Below are 12,663 nucleotides of genomic sequence, written 5' to 3'. Positions count from 1 at the left end.
ACACATCATCATAAGAATCGGTCTAAGGCAATAGCGTCAGTTACACCAGAATTCCACTCCATTTCGTCTTCGGTCGTTCCTAATGCCGGTGAGGATGGTTGCCCAGTTGTACTTTCTCTTAAAAAATCATCATCACCACCAAATCAAATCAAAATCACTTTTCATACAATTGGCTTAACATCGCACGTACACAGATAGGTCTTATGCCGACCTCCTCAGCCATCCTCGAAGTGGTTTTCCGAGGTTTTCCACTTCTATTGCAGGCAAATGCCGGAATGGTACCTAACTTAAGGCCAAGGCCGCTTCCTCCCTCTTCCTTGTCTATCCCTCCACAAGGTCCCTGTTCAGCGTAGCAGGTGAGGCCGCCTGAACGAGCTAGTGGTCCTCCTTTTCAGTTGTACCCCGACCCAAGATCTCACGGTCCAGGACACTTCCCTTGAGGAGGTAGAGGCAGGATCCCACGCTGAGCCCGAGTGTGAACAGATTAAGAAGGAGAAGTAGAAGAAGAAATATTTAGTTATTAATATACATTTATTAAGAATGAGCTGTGTGTTTAATCGAAAAAATTGTTAGTGTAAATTGCATAATACTGTATTTTAGGAAAATGTCTTCTTTTCTTTTTAATTTCAAATTTAGTGCTTGATAATAATGTATTTTTGTATATCATTAGCCACCGAGGTAGACACCTCATTTACAAATAAAGTGATTTAGCCACTGTCAGCAGCCCTGAAGGTAGTTTTCCGTTGTTTCCCAACTTTACACCACGCAAATGCTGGGACTGTGCCTTAATTAAGGTCACGGCCGCTTCCTTCCCACTACCAGCCCTTTCCTATCCCCGCGGTCGAGTTGGCCGTGCGGTTAGGAACGCGCAGCTGTGAGCTTGCATCCGAGAGATAGTGGGTTTGAACCCCACTGTCGGCAGCCCTGAAGATGGTTTTCCGTGGTTTCCCATTTTCACACCAGGCAAATGCTGGGGCTGTACCTTAATTAAGGCCACGGCCGCTTCCTTCCCATTCCTAGGCCTTTCCTGTCCCATCGTCGCCATAAGACCTATATGTGTCGGTGCGACGTATAGCAAATAGTAAAAAGAAAAGCTAAAAAATGACTGGCCCAGGTTTTGTTGAAATCGATCCTTTTCTTTAGGAGGGGAGATGTAGAACATGCTCACGTACATACAAGGGTTTTTATTTAACTGTAGTACCCGGCGCAGCCCGGGTATTGTTTTGAATATTTACTTTTAGAAATGCTAAAACCTGTTAATTATGTGTGAAGTGAATTTATGCAGATGTCTTTATTTTATAGACTACTATGTAGAATTAGTGTCTTGTGTTTAATTTTAAGCCTTAATTGTAGATTGTTTTCACTTCGCCTTGTGGCAGTCCAGATTATCTGGTAAGTACGTGATCCTTTCAAGCAAATAATAAAAATTAGTGATAACTAGAGCCCGGATGTTTATGCAGTAATAGGGTAGAATGCAAACTTACTGAAGCGAGTAACAAGTAGAGTCTACCTGCACGACGGTTCGGCCCATTAGAACCCCTAATGTTTATGCAAACCTCATAACATTACCGTCGTGCAGGTAGACTCTACTTGTTCCTCTCGTCAGTAAGTTTGCATTCTACCCTATTATTGCATAAACATCCGGGCCCTACTGATAACTGTATGTATTCACGCGTCGCGCTATAGATACGATGTACAGGATTCCAGCTGCCTTTAGGACTGTCACCAGCGATCCGAAAACTGTGGATTCTCCACTAATCTCGGTCATTTTGGACATTTTCCTTTTCACCCCTTCTCAAACTCCATCCCCACCCTTTCTACGATGGCTCCGTCCAGAGTGACAACTGATTCTTGCTTCCTAATTATTATGAATTCTGTTTTCTGAACATATATGTTTAGGTCAAATTCGTTGATTACTCCCTTCAATCTGTTTGAAAGAACTGAAGTTTCCCTAAATTATCAGCTGGTGTTACAGTGTGATCGGCATGGTGGATGATATTTATTATCACACCAAGGATCTTGGTTCCTTTCTCAGCTACATCATGAGAGATTGGAAAAATGGCTAGAGTATAAATAGAATTGGAGACAGAATACAACCTTGTCTCATGCCTTGTTGTATTTTAATCTCATCAGTAACACCGTCTCCTACTGTATTCGGACCTTGATCGCTAGTGCCTTAAGGGAACGTCAGTATGAAGTACATGGACTTTCGCTCAATAGATTCTCGAAACGGATAGATATAAGGCGTGACCAAAAGGTTTCCGTTTGAGGGCGTCGCAGCAGCAGACATGAAACGTAGCGCGACTCCTCTGCGGGTATATAAGCACGGACATGTAGGCAAAGGGATTAATGTTGCAGTCGTGTCATGCCGAAGTGCGTACGATAAATGCGACCACGTGAACTATGGCGACGTTATTACCAAATGCGTCGAAAGAGGGCCAGCATGCTATTATTCTATTCTTGGCTGCCGAAGGACAAACATCGGTGGACATCCATCGCAGAGTGGGGCAGCATGTCTGTGGAAGACCACCGTTGTGGAATGATGCGCCAAGTTCCGTGCGGGTCGCGTTTCCACACAAGACGCCGCTCGATCTGGGAGGCCAGCCTCGTCCTTTACGGACAACAATAAGCGGGCGGCGGATAAGGCCTATAGTCTTGATCTCTCCTCATGCGATTATCGGTCCCCTCAAAAAGGCCTTAAATGATCGAGGCTTCCTGTCGCACGACGACGTGCAGCACGCGGTTACGGATTTCTTCACGCAGAAGGAAACGGTTTCTACCACATGAGGATCTTCAGCCTGGTGCGTCGGTGGAATGAGTGGCTCAATGCTTACTGCGATTTTACCCGATTCAGGAATGTACGACCGTCGAACGGAAACTTTTTTTATCGCCCTTTATAAGATAGCCGTCCCAACAGGCTCGACTCATGGTTTATAATAATAATAATAATAATAATAATATAGCATCAAAGGCAGGTCTCCAGATATCCTACGAGAAAACCAAGTACATCGAAAATCTACGTCAAAATAGCAAAAGAACTCCGCTAGAGATGGAAAATGGCACACTTTCACAGGTGCCCTCCTTCAAATACGTTGGAGAAATTATACTACCATCAGGATTAGACAGTAGTGCCAATGTAGAAAGAAACACCAAACTACATAAGGCATACAGACTGACGTGGAATTACTACAACAAAAGAGTCATATCGCGTAATGCAAAATTACGACACTACAAGACAGTTGTATTGCCCGAAGCTTTATATGCCTCAGAAACCATATGCTTAGGTAGTCACTCTAAAATTACAGAAATTGAAAAGCAGGAGCGGAAAATTCTCAGGAAAATTTATGGTCCTACGAGAGAAAATGGAATGTGGATTAAGAGGAAAACAGCGGACCTCTACTCCTTCACCGACAGGTTTACTGATGCTGTACGGAAAAGGCGCCTTAATTTCTATGGCCATATCTACAGAATGAACAGCGATAGACTAACTAAAAGATTATTCAAAGTAATCAACTCAAAGGAGATCAAAATAAAATGGCCAGAAGAAACTAAGGCGGACCTCCAAGAAATAAATATCACAGACGACATCGTGGAAAATCGTGGAGCTTTTAGAACCAAAGTAGCTAATCATAAATTTAGGGAGAAACCAAAAAAGACAACTGGTAGGAAGTGGTCGACAGAACGCAAGATGCAACACAGTGCATTCATGAAGAGATTTTGGGAGGATAAGAAGGCACAAACCATCAAACTAACTAACGAGTTCAAACGCGCTCTATGAATGGGCATAACGAAGAAAGAATAATAATAATAATAATAATAATAATAATAATAATAATAATAGTAATAATAATGTTATTGTATTTATGTCCCACTAACAATTTTGGGCGGTTTTCGGAGACGCTGAGCTGCCAGAATTTTGTCCCGTTCTTTTACATGCACTAAGCTGACGTATTTGGGCACGGACTGAGCCAGGATCGAACCTCCAAAGTTGGTTTCAGAAGGCCAGCGCCACTCAGCCCGGGAACCCACGGTTTTATAACTGACCGTACAGTTAGAACAGATGCTTCTGAAAGTCACCAGTGTATGTTCATAAAGAGAAGTGCGACAGCTACGAGCCCACAATTTCATACTATAAGCAAAATAAGCCGGTTCGAATCCCGTTGGTCGAAAAAATGTTCAGCATCAGAATGTTGGCCGGCAGGGTAGTGGTATAAAATTTCTAATCACTAGACTGGTTGCCAAAAGACTGGACCTCTCCGCAGTGCTGATATGGAGTGAGGGCATATGACGCTGTTGATGGTGATTCGTCCACCTTGAGCAGACCCCTTGGTGCTATTTAACGGGGCTAGGCTACGTGCCGGCACCGGGATTCACCCTCTCCCTTCCAACTCTTATACAGCACATCATTCATTTAATCTCATGAACTACTCGATGTACGCCTCTGTGGTGTAGTGGTTAGCGTGATTAGCTGCCTCTCCCGGAGGCCCGAATTCGATTCTCGATTCTGCCACGAAATTTAAAAAGTGGTGCGAGGGATGGAACGGGGTCCACTCAGCCTCGGGAGGTCAACTGAGTAGAGGGGGATTCGATTCGTACCTCAGCCATCCTCGAAGTGGCTTTCCGTGGTTTCCCACTTCGCCTCCAGGCAAATGCCGGGATGGTACCTAACCTACGGCCACGGCCGGTTTCTTCCCTCTTCCTTATCTATCCCTTCCAATCTTCCCATCCCTCCGCAAGGCTCCTGTTCAGCATAGCAGGTGATACCTACTGGGCGAGGTACAAGTCCTCCTCCCCAGTTGTAACCCCGACCCCGAGTCTCACGCTCCAGGATACTGCTCTTGAGGCGGTAGAGGTGGGATCCTTCGCTGAGTCCGAGGGAAAACGACTCTGGAGGGTAGCTAGATTAAGAAAGAAAGGAAGAAAGAAAGAACTCCACTGATGAGGTTGACGTCAGGAAGGACATCCGGTCGTAAAAGCTCGCTGGGTAGATTCATCTCACTTCATACGTAACTTTCGAATCGCGGTGTAGGGGTAGTGTGCCAGCCTCTTACCTGGAGGTCCCGGACTGGATTTTTACCTGGATCTCTGGGCTGGTTCCAAGACCACTCAGTCTATGTGATTACAATTGATGAACTATCAGACGGTGAGATGGCTGCCCCGGTCAAGGAACCCAAGAATAACGGCGGAGAGGATTCGTCTTGCTGAACAAATGACACCTCATAATCTCCAGAACTTTGGGCTGAGCAGCGGTCGCTTGGTAGGCCATGGCCTTTCGGGACTGTTGTGCTATAGGGCTTGGTTTGTTTTGTTTCATACCGACTCCATAGAGAAACGGGACAAAGTTGGACACACATAAATTTGTATGACTGTTATAATTTACAATCTGTTTATAAGACATACTATAATTCATGTTCAGAATTATTATTATTATTATTATTATTATTATTATTATTATTATTATTATTATTATTGTTGTTGTTGTTGTTGTTGTACCGGAGGTACACCCGCCCCGTGCATTTAAATTAAGCGCCTTTGAGAACGGCATCTAAAATATAAAACTCGCAACAACTAGCGCAAAAAGTTTGAACATTTCTCAACAGATGTCGCTACTATAAACTTAGGTTATGCCCTCTGGTGTGAAGAAGAACTAATAAAATTGTAGAGTAATTTTGTATGTTAAGGTTTACTAAACTGAATTGTTTATTCTTTGTTTTCGGTGTGTTAAAGTTTACAATTCTCCTCTCTCTTCCCGTCAACTTAGGATGTTGGCCAATGACAAATTTTGTACATTTATTTTTCTACAAATCAAAATTGGGGGTGTGGCAGGGCCTTAGCCCAGAGTTTTCTGGAACTTTCCCCTCGGATATGAAAGCTGGCACATTTTCAGACCAGGTTGTCTTAGTGATCGCTCCAGCCTAGAGTGTGTATATAGAGGAGGCGAGGGTGCCTCGTCCATCTTCGAGAGGTCCATCAGCTCAAGGTAATGGCAGATCCTGATTAAAATCTTATAGTCTTTCAAAGCTAGCTCGAGGGGAAGGTTTCAAATCATTAGTAATGTAACTTTATTTTCTAAAATGTAAATTTCAAACTTTTAGTGTAAATGTCAAACTAGTCAAATGAACTTTGCCGAAATCAGGGAAAAGAGAGTGAGGTACCCTCTTGAATTTCCTTTCAACTGGCTTTTGAGGTGACTATGATTTTGGTAACATTTTCTATGTTGTAATTTCGGTAAGTTAAATGTCCTCTCCATTTAGTCACCTCAGTAGTATAGGCTTAGTCTCTGTAACGTCGGGCCACAAACCCAAGTAGGTTTTTCTTTATGCATTTAATGTAAATTTATAGGAGTGGCAAGAGATCGCCTCCTTTCCGTTTTGTTTTCTTGGGCCAGTCAGTTATATAACCTTTTGTTTTTACCAAAGGCCTTGTAGAATGGGTACGTGCTACCATTCCTTTTCATGTTAACGATACCAGACTGTTGAGCAATTATGACAGTGAAATGTAGGTTGTGCCTTTGATAGGCCTGGAAATTTTGGAAATAGATTCCTAAGTGTAAATTTGTAGAGCAAAGACGCTCTTCTTATTAATGTAAAGGTTGAGTGGTGAGTTTGTAAGGCTGTGATGTTATAATGTTCGGAGAGTTGTCTCCTAGATAATTTTGCGGAGCAAAGGTGCTCTGCTAAGAGATATTATCGAATGGAGCAGTGGTCGCTCCTGTCACTTTGGCAAGGTTGGAGCTTCAAGCTCGTGTTGTTAATTAATGTTGTTTAATTGTTCTATGGATTCATAATATTAGGTCTCGAGATCATTGTTGTACCTGAGAGTTTGTTATTCGCTTAGCGAATTGTTTTTGTTAAAAGTTAACATCCAGAAAGATGAAAGAAGAACGGGGAAATAAATAAAACTGCCAGTTTTTAAGTTCTTTTATTAAGGTACAGCCCCGGCATTTGCCTGGCGTGAAAATGGGAAACCACGGAAAACCATCTTCAGGGCCGATGACAGTGGGGCTCGAACCCACTCTCTCCCGATTACTGGATACTGGCCGCACTTAAGCGACTGCAGCTATCGAGCTCGGTAGTAGTAGTAGTAGTAGTAGTAGTAGTAGTAGTAGTAGTAGTAGAAGCAGTAGTAGTATTTCGTCTGGCTATTACTAGCATCATCTAACGCATTTGAGGCAGACCCTCCAGCGAGTGTGTATGGGAAACTGCGTGTTAGGGTAGTGTTGTGTATGAGCTGCAAGAATATTCGGGGCAACAATAAACACCTAGTCCCCGAATTCCTGAAATCACTCGACCAGGCTGGGAATCGAGGACTTCAAATGAAATTCTCAAGAATTCACAATATGTTTCCTCGAACACCGATCTTGAGGACTATAACAATGACGAGATTTTACCTATTCTTGTAGTACGGAATTGTGACTTATTATACTCTTGGTAAATAATTTTCGACTAATATCTTAATACGTAGACTTTCACGACCACTAAATGGCATATAATACATAACTTGGGGATAATAGGTCGCGTAATGTTAATAATCTGCTGACGCATTTCGATCCTACCGTTCTTGGATGTTTTGTTTCGAGGAAATCAGATGGAACTTTAGATCATTCGGTTTACCGTAGAACCTCCCTTACTAATAGATATTATCTTCATGGATCCTCTTATCACCATTCTTGCCAAAATGTGTTGTGTTTAACACCCTTATCAGCCGAGCAAGGAATGTTTGTGAAGAGGATAAATTAAACGGTGAACTTGAGTTCCTAACCAGAACATTCTTGAGCAATGTCTATTGAAGGAAACAGATTGACGAAGTGCTACATAATAAGCCAAAAGACAGATTGTCACGTGATTCGCGTCCTTTGAATCTGGCCTTCTTGCAATATTGGCAATATTCTCAGAAAGCACAATATTAAGACTATTCTTAAGCCTAATAATATCATAGGCAATTGCTTGCGATCTGCCAAAGATCCTATTGGTTTAAACTGTGCTGGAATATATATGATACCTTGCTCCTGTGAATCGGTTTATGTTGGCCAAACATGTTGGAAGATAGCAACGAGCGTTAAAGAACATCTTTGCTAGCCAGAGAAGTCTGCTGTGGCAGAACATGTCATATATAATGAACATCAAATCATTTTGAAGCAACTTCTGTCATTTATAAAGAGAAACATTTTATACCTAGAATCATTCGTGATGCGATAGAAATTGCTAAACACCTGAATTCAACAAAGGTGACGGCTATATACTGAGTAGATCATGGCTACCCTCCATAGTTAACTTGTCATCATCTTGACTCTGGAGGCCTTGGAACGAACTATATTTCTAACAGGGTCTCTCTACCTTGAGTCTGGTTACTGTGGAGCGACAGTTGCCAATACATGACTTGTTATTGCTCTGAAGACGATGATCGTCGCAGGATCGAAACGCGTCAGCAGATTATTAACATTACGCCATCTAATATCCCCAAATTATTATTTGACTAATATGTTACAGGCAAGCAGAATTTTCTGCTGTAATGTACGGATAAAGATATAGTTTTAATAGACGCTGCTAATATTATTGCTTCAGCTGGAGCTCTTTGGGTCGGTATCCCGGACCTAATGCAAGCGTGTTAGACCTACTTACATATTCTCGAGGCGACTACTCTACGCTGCCGTGCATTCCATTGGTCTCAGGTGCAGGTAATTATCATATTAACACCAGCCATGTCTGCAGCGCGTGCTCAGCGTACAGCTACCACCATCAGTACGTCTTACTGAGAATTCAAAGGAACCCACTCTGATTTATCTACGAGAACAATGCTGTGCTTGTTCTTTTTAAATAAGATTTATTCCTTGTTGGAGGTAATGATATACTGATTGCCCAGACTGCTCAATAGCTGGAGGTCACACTTTCTATTACCATGCAGGTTACTTTAAAAGGCGCTCCTCATAGAAGGCTGTATGATTTATTGAGGATGTACAAGAAACCTTATTCTTAGGCTGAAATCAAGCAAGGAGTGTGGCATAATAAGCAAGGGGTAATCAACATACATGGTATATTATTTTGTGTCAAGAGGCAGTATTTTTGTTATCTGTCGTAAATTAACCGTGGAAACTAGCACACGTAGGAGCATGGTAGCCGAATGATATCAATACTGTTTTCTCACTAAGGTAGCTGCTGTTCGAATCTCACCATGTGGGAGTTTTGAAACTAGAAATGGCATCCCTATGCTTGTGGTCATGATCATATCAATAGTCACCACTTCGATGATGGCTGAGGTTGGAATCGAGCACCCCACACCCTCTCTACTCAATTGACCTCCAGAGGCTGAATGGAACCCGCTCTAGCTCTCGCAGCACTTATCAAATTTGGTGGCAAAGCCGGGAATCAAATCCGGGCATCTTTCTATTCATCAGATAAAAAATACACTCCCCGTGTTCCATCCTTCGCTATATCACGGGATATTTACAGATTTTGTGCATTATTGTTCAGTCATGTTATTTTTGACGCTTGCAGAATATCTAAAGCAACTGTGTATTTTAAGAAATTTCATGAGGGTGTAATTAGGCTCGAGAGATACAGAAAGCCTTAGGTAGATGCTGGAAATGAAAATAGTTTAGTGTGAGAAGCATTTTCTGAGTTGATGCACGTTGCATTCCAAATATTTTTTCAGTAACTTCCTACATCTTTTCATTGGAATTGAGCTATATGAGATAGTATCTAGATAACTGGCAGCAGTTTTGGCTAGATAGTCCGCTCTTCCATTCCCTTGAGTCCTACGTGGCTTTTAAGCCAGTGAGAGGTGAGTGAAGTTATCTATATCAATGGTTTTCTTCCTGGTTGCAAACAGCAAGCGGTTGCGTTGTTGTGCTTCTCTTTACCTTAGCAATAAAAGCTACATCGATAGCGTAGGAGCGGTCACCTGTTAGTTTGTCCTTAGCACAATCTACGGTCATGGAAATTACGCATAGCTGAGCTTAAAAGACAGTGCATTCCATGTGTATTCTTCGTGCACCAACGTTAACTTTCTTCAAGCATTTTTCAACCAACAAGATTATCCGTTTTTGATCCGTCCGTAATTACATCTGCTTATGCTATTGTGTCCAAGGTGAAGAGCACAGATTTCATCGTCTTCCGGGTTTGTTCTTGTTGTTTTAATGTGAAGTTCCATCCTTTTAGTTTCTGAGATGACTGCGTTGGTGCTGAGACCTCCCCATACGGAATTGATGTCATTGTGAAGAAGAATGGCTTGGTCAACAGACAACGTACCAGCAAATGTTAAAAGGGCGTCGTTAGACACAGTTCTGTAGGTTTTTGAAACCAACATGTGAAAGGATATTTTAATATGTCATAATTTTGTTTTGGCTCTTAAGTATGCATTCTTCTGCTGCATATAACAGTAATTAATGAGACGTGACAACAAAAACAAATAATAATAATAATAATAATAATAATAATAATAATAATAATAATAATAATCTTGATTCGTTGTGACCAACTGTGGAGCGCGTTTGAACTTATTTTGCACAATGTTTCTTCTTCTTTTCTTCCCAATATCTCTTCATTTTTTCACTGTGTTCCTTTCTGCGTGTTTCTGTCCAGCCTGTATTATTATTATTATTATTATTATTATTATTATTATTATTATTATTATTATCGCTTGGCCCCAGATAACGTGTGTAGTCGCTTTAATTTCACGCCATCTGGCTGTCTGCTCGTCAATTACGATGTTCCGTTTTACTCTAGGCCTACTAGATGGCAGAGTAAACAGAATCTCTTGGGCACCTGCGGCTGAGATTTAATGAATTTTGTCGGGTAAACACCAAATGTATCACCAGAGATCTTTTATATGCCGACACCGTACGACATGGAGTGGCGAATGGACTTTTTTCCGCCCTTCAAAACTCCGACTACCTCTGCCGGGTTTGAACCCGCTGTCTTGGTATCCGGAGGCCGACACTCTACCACTAATCCACAGAGAGAGCTACAACAATGAAAATACTGGCAGACACATAATAACACATGTACATCTGAGCAGATCATGAAATTAAGTATGGTAACGGTTCATGTTACTTTAAATAATAATAATAATAATAATAATAACAGAGAATTTTGAAATAGTGACAGAAGGAATTAATGTACTGAAAGAGGAAGCAGAATAAACAGGCTTGCGGATATCCATTGAAAAGACGGAAGTAATATCAAAAATAAAACACAATACGACCCAACTAAACACCAATTATGGACCAATAAACTGTGTGCACACTGAAAGTTTAAATACCAGTTCGCCTCTGTGGTGTAGTGGTTAGAGAGATTAGCTGCCACCCCCGGAGGCAGAAAAGTGGTATGAGGGTTGGAACAGGGTCCTCAGCCTTGAAAGGTCAACTGAGTAGAAGGAGGGGGGTGTTCGATTCAGACCTCAGCCATCCTGGAAGTGGTTTTCCGTGGTTTCCCACTTCTCCTCTAGGCAAATGTCCGGATGGTACCTAACTTACGGCCACGGCCCGTTCCTTCCCTCTTCCTTGTCTATCCCTTCCAATCTTCCCATCCCTCCGCAAGGCCCCTGTTCAGCATAGCAGGTGAGGCCACCTTAACAGGGTACTGATCCTCCTTCCCAGTTTTATCCCCAACCCAATGTCTCACGCTCCAGTACACTGCTCTTGGGGCTGTAGAGGTGGGATCACTCGCTGAATCCGAGGAAAAACCATCCCTGGAGGGTAAATAGATTAGAAATAATAATAATAATTGTTACCGTGGTCTGGTGGATCAGCAGAGGTGAAAGAAGGTGCCGGGCTGAATGGATCTAACTACTTGTCAAGAAAGAATTGAAATTGAAATGGAAGGTTATATTTTCGAAAAGCAACAAGTTAACAAATTCTCACTTAGTGAGATAACAATGACATAGCAAATTAAAAAACAAGACTTTGGAAAAATCCAAGAATTCAAATCCTTAACACACTTGGGCTACAAGCCACTAGTTTTACAATCTTTGAGCTTCCAGATCAAACTTTACAGAGGAGCATAAATTTACAAAAGGGCAGAAATCCCCTAATACCTGGAGCACTTGCTCCCTAATTTACAATATCAAGCCTCCTAGAGGCACTTTTCCAACACAAGGAAAGAGCTGACACGCTCTCGGGTTTTTCGAGCCTATTCCAGGCAATACCTGAACTTATAATTACTTGCCGACAAGGCACAACTTACGAAAAATGAAACAGGGGTATCTAGTACCCAACCTACAGGGCCTTCGTGTAAAAGAAATGACAGTTAAATAAATGGCCCGAATACAAAATGAAAGGAGGCGAATACTAGCATTCCTCTATTTAGCTTCTTAAACCCTAACAGGCACTAGGCCGATGAAACAGGGGCTATTCCCAAACTATGGAGGTGACCCGTATAAGAAAGAAATGTAAAATATTAAGGAAGAAAGAAAATCAGTTATCAAAACGTCGTCACCTCAAATCAAAATGAAGGAGAGCTCGAGAGGGTAAATCACTCTCTATCCCCGAATTGCAGTTACAGATTTTCTAAAGTTTTTACATAAGCCTTTAGAACTTACTTTTTACAGAAATTGGTTACATGTTAAAGTTTCGGACCTTTCCCGTGGGTTAAACTGCTGAGCTAGCAAGAAATACGATGTTAAAGGGCCATTTCCTTGCTGAGGAGTAGTTGCCAGATGAAAGAG

The sequence above is a fragment of the Anabrus simplex genome, chromosome 5 (assembly GCF_040414725.1).
Source record: "Anabrus simplex isolate iqAnaSimp1 chromosome 5, ASM4041472v1, whole genome shotgun sequence".
NCBI classification, from domain to species: Eukaryota; Metazoa; Arthropoda; class Insecta; order Orthoptera; family Tettigoniidae; genus Anabrus; species Anabrus simplex.
Note: the sequence above shows the minus strand (reverse complement) of the source record.